Source organism: Schistocerca gregaria, unplaced genomic scaffold (genome assembly GCF_023897955.1).
Source record: "Schistocerca gregaria isolate iqSchGreg1 unplaced genomic scaffold, iqSchGreg1.2 ptg001516l, whole genome shotgun sequence".
NCBI classification, from domain to species: domain Eukaryota; kingdom Metazoa; phylum Arthropoda; class Insecta; order Orthoptera; family Acrididae; genus Schistocerca; species Schistocerca gregaria.
Window position 1 is genome coordinate 12,501 of NW_026062802.1, and position 7,500 is coordinate 20,000.

The following is a 7,500-nucleotide window of genomic DNA, read 5'->3' on the forward strand; positions in this document are numbered from 1 at the left end:
GACTGGGCACACAACGTGAATCGCACGTCAGCCACACACTCGAACATGCACCACTCTCGGCCTGCAACGGAGACACACAATACGTAAACATCTGGAATGCGACAATGTCGAGTGCATCCTCTCTGCCACATTGCACCGTCGACACTATGATAACCAGAGCAGTAGGTCCACCTATAAAAGCACAATACCCCACTCCTCCGACAACTACCATTGCTCAGATAAACCAACACCACCAACACACATCCTACACAGAGGGGCACCAAATATCACCCCCCCGCCCTCGTGTTATACCACATGAAAAATTGCAGAAGTGAGAGACACAGACCCGCCAGCCTCTTGCTACAAGCATCGAACCGACGTGACATATCTGACGGTGACTCAGGCATCCGCGTACTGCCACAACTATCCACCCCCCCCCCCACTCTCTCTGCCCCCTTCCCACACAATACCGAATTTAACCAACTTTATCGCTTAACCTAACTGTGGCTGTACCAGATTATCGCTTAACCTAACTGTGGCTGTACCAGATTATCGCTTAACCTAACTGTGGCTGTACCAGATTATCGCTTAACCTAACTGTGGCTGTACCAGATTATCGCTTAACCTAACTGTGGCTGTACCAGATTATCGCTTAACCTAACTGTGGCTGTACCAGATTATCGCTTAACCTAACTGTGGCTGTACCAGATTATCGCTTAACCTAACTGTGGCTGTACCAGATTATCGCTTAACCTAACTGTGGCTGTACCAGATTATCGCTTAACCTAACTGTGGCTGTACCAGATTATCGCTTAACCTAACTGTGGCTGTACCAGATTATCGCTTAACCTAACTGTGGCTGTACCAGATTATCGCTTAACCTAACTGTGGCTGTACCAGATTATCGCTTAACCTAACTGTGGCTGTACCAGATTATCGCTTAACCTAACTGTGGCTGTACCAGATTATCGCTTAACCTAACTGTGGTTGTACCAGATTATCCCTTAACCTAACTCAATTTGTCCCTTAACCTAACTCAATTTGTCCCTTAACCTAACTCAATTTGTCCCTTAACCTAACTCAATTTGTCCCTTAACCTAACTCAATTTGTCCCTTAACCTAACTCAATTTGTCCCTTAACCTAACTCAATTTGTCCCTTAACCTAACTCAATTTGTCCCTTAACCTAACTCAATTTGTCCCTTAACCTAACTCAATTTGTCCCTTAACCTAACTCAATTTGTCCCTTAACCTAACTCAATTTGTCCCTTAACCTAACTCAATTTGTCCCTTAACCTAACTCAATTTGTCCCTTAACCTAACCCACGTTGTCCCTTAACCTAACCCACGTTGTCCCTTAACCTAACCCACGTTGTCCCTTAACCTAACCCACGTTGTCCCTTAACCTAACCCACGTTGTCACTAACCTAACCCACGTTGTCCCTTAACCTAACCCACGTTGTCCCTTAACCTAACCCACGTTGTCCCTTAACCTAACCCACGTTGTCCCTTAACCTAACCCACGTTGTCCCTTAACCTAACCCACGTTGTCCCTTAACCTAACCCACGTTGTCCCTTAACCTAACCCACTGTCCCTTAACCTAACCCACGTTGTCCCTTAACCTAACCCACGTTGTCCCTTAACCTAACCCACGTTGTCCCTTAACCTAACCCACGTTGTCCCTTAACCTAACCCACGTTGTCCCTTAACCTAACCCACGTTGTCCCTTAACCTAACCCACGTTGTCCCTTAACCTAACCCACGTTGTCCCTTAACCTAACCCACGTTGTCCCTTAACCTAACCCACGTTGTCCCTTAACCTAACCCACGTTGTCCCTTAACCTAACCCACGTTGTCCCTTAACCTAACCCACGTTGTCCCTTAACCTAACCCACGTTGTCCCTTAACCTAACCCACGTTGTCCCTTAACCTAACCCACGTTGTCCCTTAACCTAACCCACGTTGTCCCTTTGCCTAACATAGTTCACTGCTCGGAATCTCTGGTGTCGTTGTTATCCTCATGTAGATGTCTTGCGAGTGTTGCTTACTTTCCACATATTCCTGCTATCCACTGTCAATTGTACTGCAATAGGACTATATCGCCGACCCCCCCCCTCCCCCCCCTCTGTCCCCCTCTGTCCCCCTCTTTGTGTCTCTGTCCTCTCAAGCTGGTCGGTCTGGCGTTTGAGTGTTAAATGAGCCTCGCAGCTGTTCAGTTGCATTCAGATGTCGACGCCCTCAGTGTACGTCGTGGTATGGTCTGTGTCCATTGTCCGCTGATGTCGTACGCGTAACCCACACGCTGTACCGATCATCGGTCGTTACGTACAGAGTGAAGTAGTGTGATACGTGTGACCGTACGCTGGCTGTGCCCAACGGTGTCGAATCTCAATTTCCATATGTTGTGCTTGATGCTACTTGTCTCGTCTCCCAATAACAGCTAGGTTGCACTGTGGTACGCCGTAGAGGCGTGTGGGAGGAACGTACGAACGCATTGTATGTCACCCTGGGTCGCTGGGGGTGGTGGTGCGGTGAGTCAGGTCAGGTCAGGTCAGCGTGAGCCGTCTGATGTAGTGACGCGTGTATTCCGACTTTGTCGTATTGCCTCACACAAAGTGCTACCCTGGTGGACCGCGTTCCATATCTGGGACATGCCGCAGATGCCGGTTGACAGTGGATCGCGGAAGGTACATCGCATACGTGCGCGGGCCACCTTCCACGTGTTCTCTTCTGCACATGTCGCAGTGTGTATGTGGTCTGATGTAGCGTGTCGTGACACATGACATCCTGGCATGCAAGAATTGTTGAATTCGCAAATGTAGGTGGACATCTACGTTTACTGCCCAAGATACGCAAATGAACTGGAAATCCGTTGTTGAGCGGTTGTTCACGCTGGAGGTGAATCTGTGATGGCGACGATCGGTACAGCTATTAACCGGTTGTTTCAGCGGTACCCGCCACATCCACACGCGTGACTAGGCCCATGTGGGTATGAAGCGATACGCGGCGGTGGCTTGGTGGGACTGTTCCCGGCCGGTGAAGGGGGGCCGCCCGGCGTGTTGGCCGCGCGCTGCGTGGGCGCACGCGCAACAGGCGGCTGGTGGGGGGCGCCGAGTGGCAGGAGCGCCAGCCGACGGGCCCGGCAGGCGGCGCAGCTACGCTGCGGCGCACCCTGCACGCGGCGCCTGGCGGCCAAAGTTGGTTCAGCCGAGCCCGGTGCGAAGCGCGGTGGACATCTGCAGTGTGCTGGTCTGATTGAGGACTGTGTGCGTTGAGGATGCGCCGCCGCCTGGCACTCGGCGCCGCGACGCCGTCTGCTGCTCGGTCGCCCCAGCGGTTCTCGCAGGTGGTTTGTATCGCAGTTGTGCGGACGTGTTGGCGCGTGCGCTGTGCTGGGAGAGTTCGCTTCTGCACCCAAGTGGGGCTTTGCCCTTGTGTGGCGCTGGCGTTGGAGCTGCCGGTCACCATAGGTGGCGCGTGTTGTCTCCCGCCGGCAATGCCACGACAGCACGCTCCCGGGCCTCTGTCGGCAGCGGCAAGCTCAGTTGGGAGCAAGGGTGTTCGCACTAAAACCGTCTACTCGCCTAACTCCGGGCGATTGCGCCTCTCTCGAAACCGACCAAGTACCTAGGACGGCGCTGCGCGCCGCCGGGACCTGAGAGGGTTTCGAGGTGTATCGTGCAGGGGAGCTCGGCCTCCTCCTGTTTGCAGAATAATTGAGCGGACGCTTGCGTGTTCGCGCGGGCCCCCGGGACACACTCCCGGGCGGCCGGCTGCTCAGCTCTAGTTGACGCAGCTCCCTGGTTGATCCTGCCAGTAGTCATATGCTTGTCTCAAAGATTAAGCCATGCATGTCTCAGTACAAGCCGCATTAAGGTGAAACCGCGAATGGCTCATTAAATCAGTTATGGTTCCTTAGATCGTACCCACGTTACTTGGATAACTGTGGTAATTCTAGAGCTAATACATGCAAACAGAGTCCCGACCAGAGATGGAAGGGACGCTTTTATTAGATCAAAACCAATCGGATTGGCTTGTCTGGTCCGTTTGCCTTGGTGACTCTGAATAACTTTGGGCTGATCGCACGGTCCTCGTACCGGCGACGCATCTTTCAAATGTCTGCCTTATCAACTGTCGATGGTAGGTTCTGCGCCTACCATGGTTGTAACGGGTAACGGGGAATCAGGGTTCGATTCCGGAGAGGGAGCCTGAGAAACGGCTACCACATCCAAGGAAGGCAGCAGGCGCGCAAATTACCCACTCCCGGCACGGGGAGGTAGTGACGAAAAATAACGATACGGGACTCATCCGAGGCCCCGTAATCGGAATGAGTACACTTTAAATCCTTTAACGAGTATCTATTGGAGGGCAAGTCTGGTGCCAGCAGCCGCGGTAATTCCAGCTCCAATAGCGTATATTAAAGTTGTTGCGGTTAAAAAGCTCGTAGTTGGATTTGTGTCCCACGCTGTTGGTTCACCGCCCGTCGGTGTTTAACTGGCATGTATCGTGGGACGTCCTGCCGGTGGGGCGAGCCGAAGGGGTGCTTTCGCGTCCCGAGGCGGACCCCGTTTAAATCCTACCAGGGTGCTCTTTGTTGAGTGTCTCGGTGGGCCGGCACGTTTACTTTGAACAAATTAGAGTGCTTAAAGCAGGCAAGCCCGCCTGAATACTGTGTGCATGGAATAATGGAATAGGACCTCGGTTCTATTTTGTTGGTTTTCGGAACCCGAGGTAATGATTAATAGGGACAGGCGGGGGCATTCGTATTGCGACGTTAGAGGTGAAATTCTTGGATCGTCGCAAGACGAACAGAAGCGAAAGCATTTGCCAAGTATGTTTTCATTAATCAAGAACGAAAGTTAGAGGTTCGAAGGCGATCAGATACCGCCCTAGTTCTAACCATAAACGATGCCAGCCAGCGATCCGCCGCAGTTCCTCCGATGACTCGGCGGGCAGCCTCCGGGAAACCAAAGCTTTTGGGTTCCGGGGGAAGTATGGTTGCAAAGCTGAAACTTAAAGGAATTGACGGAAGGGCACCACCAGGAGTGGAGCCTGCGGCTTAATTTGACTCAACACGGGAAACCTCACCAGGCCCGGACACCGGAAGGATTGACAGATTGATAGCTCTTTCTTGATTCGGTGGGTGGTGGTGCATGGCCGTTCTTAGTTGGTGGAGCGATTTGTCTGGTTAATTCCGATAACGAACGAGACTCTAGCCTGCTAACTAGTCGCGTGACATCCTTCGTGCTGTCAGCGATTACTTTTCTTCTTAGAGGGACAGGCGGCTTCTAGCCGCACGAGATTGAGCAATAACAGGTCTGTGATGCCCTTAGATGTTCTGGGCCGCACGCGCGCTACACTGAAGGAATCAGCGTGTCTTCCTAGGCCGAAAGGTCGGGGTAACCCGCTGAACCTCCTTCGTGCTAGGGATTGGGGCTTGCAATTGTTCCCCATGAACGAGGAATTCCCAGTAAGCGCGAGTCATAAGCTCGCGTTGATTACGTCCCTGCCCTTTGTACACACCGCCCGTCGCTACTACCGATTGAATGATTTAGTGAGGTCTTCGGACTGGTACGCGGCATCGACTCTGTCGTTGCCGATGCTACCGGAAAGATGACCAAACTTGATCATTTAGAGGAAGTAAAAGTCGTAACAAGGTTTCCGTAGGTGAACCTGCGGAAGGATCATTACCGACTAGACTGCATGTCTTTCGATGTGCGTGTCGTGTCGCGCAACACGCTACCTGTACGGCAGTGGCCGTGCGCCGCGTGCGGAACCACGCGTGCCTCTCAAAACTAGCGGAAGTGTTGTTGTTGTGTGGTACGAGCGCTGAAGCTCTGGAGCGGCTGGCCTGCGGTACCTGGCGCCTGGCGCCGGTTTTGAATGACGTTCGCCCGAGTGCCTGTCCGCTCCGGTGTGGAGCCGTACGACGCCCATCGGCTGTGAGGCCGTTGGACACAAAAAAAATAGTGGAACAGGGGCCGTCAGACGCCTCAGTCCCGCAAATGCTACTGTCTTGAAAGAGACAGTGGGAGACTGAAAAGGAAAAGATCACCCAGGACGGTGGATCACTCGGCTCGTGGGTCGATGAAGAACGCAGCAAATTGCGCGTCGACATGTGAACTGCAGGACACATGAACATCGACGTTTCGAACGCACATTGCGGTCCATGGATTCCGTTCCCGGGCCACGTCTGGCTGAGGGTCGGCTACGTATACTGAAGCGCGCGGCGTTTGTCCCGCTTCGGAGACGTGGGAGTGTCGTGGTCGCCTGTGTGGCCGGCCGCGTCTCCTTAAACGTGCGATGCGCGCCCGTCGCCTGGCGGTTCGCATACCGGTACTTTCTCGGTAGCGTGCACAGCCGGCTGGCGGTGTGGCGTGCGACACCTCGTACAACGACCTCAGAGCAGGCGAGACTACCCGCTGAATTTAAGCATATTACTAAGCGGAGGAAAAGAAACTAACAAGGATTCCCCCAGTAGCGGCGAGCGAACAGGGAAGAGTCCAGCACCGAACCCCGCAGGCTGCCGCCTGTCGTGGCATGTGGTGTTTGGGAGGGTCCACTACCCCGACGCCTCGCGCCGAGCCCAAGTCCAACTTGAATGAGGCCACGGCCCGTAGAGGGTGCCAGGCCCGTAGCGGCCGGTGCGAGCGTCGGCGGGACCTCTCCTTCGAGTCGGGTTGCTTGAGAGTGCAGCTCCAAGTGGGTGGTAAACTCCATCTGAGACTAAATATGACCACGAGACCGATAGCGAACAAGTACCGTGAGGGAAAGTTGAAAAGAACTTTGAAGAGAGAGTTCAAAAGTACGTGAAACCGTTCTGGGGTAAACGTGAGAAGTCCGAAAGGTCGAACGGGTGAGATTCACGCCCATCCGGCCACTGGCCCCCGCCCTCGGCAGATGGGGCCGGCCGCCCGCGCGGAGCAATCCGCGGCGGGGTCGTGTCCGGTTGCCTTTCCACTCGCCGCGGGGTGGGGCCGTTCCGGTGTGCGGTGGGCCGCACTTCTCCCCTAGTAGGACGTCGCGACCCGCTGGGTGCCGGCCTACGGCCCGGGTGCGCAGCCTGTCCTTCCGCGGGCCTCGGTTCGCGTCTGTTGGGCAGAGCCCCGGTGTCCTGGCTGGCTGCTCGGCGGTATATCTGGAGGAGTCGATTCGCCCCTTTGGGCGCTCGGGCTCCCGGCAAGCGCGCGCGGTTCTTCCCGGATGACGGACCTACCTGGCCCGGCCCCGGACCCGCGCCGCTGTTGGCTCGGGATGCTCTCGGGCGGAATAATCGCTCCCGTCAGCGGCGCTTCAGCTTTGGACAATTTCACGACCCGTCTTGAAACACGGACCAAGGAGTCTAACATGTGCGCGAGTCATTGGGCTGTACGAAACCTAAAGGCGTAATGAAAGTGAAGGTCTCGCCTTGCGCGGGCCGAGGGAGGATGGGGCTTCCCCGCCCTTCACGGGGCGGCGGCCTCCGCACTCCCGGGGCGTCTCGTCCTCATTGCGAGGTGAGGCGCACCTAGAGCGTACACG

The 7,500-nt window shown here is 54.8% G+C and overlaps 3 non-coding genes across 3 annotated transcripts in view; all 3 read left to right on the forward strand.

The window, feature by feature from the left end:
* The first annotated feature begins 3,776 nt into the window (after positions 1-3,776).
* LOC126332779 (small subunit ribosomal RNA) lies at positions 3,777-5,669 on the forward strand. Its single transcript, XR_007563939.1, has one exon. It is a non-coding gene; the product is annotated as a small subunit ribosomal RNA (ribosomal RNA).
* A 362-nt stretch (positions 5,670-6,031) lies between these two features.
* LOC126332777 (5.8S ribosomal RNA) lies at positions 6,032-6,186 on the forward strand. The gene has a single exon (XR_007563937.1). It is a non-coding gene; the product is annotated as a 5.8S ribosomal RNA (ribosomal RNA).
* Positions 6,187-6,374: 188 nt separating this feature from the next.
* Positions 6,375-7,500, forward strand: part of LOC126332780 (large subunit ribosomal RNA) — a 4,224-nt gene continuing 3,098 nt past the window's right edge. The window contains exon 1 of the ribosomal RNA XR_007563940.1: positions 6,375-7,500. This exon is cut by the window's right edge and continues 3,098 nt beyond it. This is a non-coding gene — a ribosomal RNA (large subunit ribosomal RNA).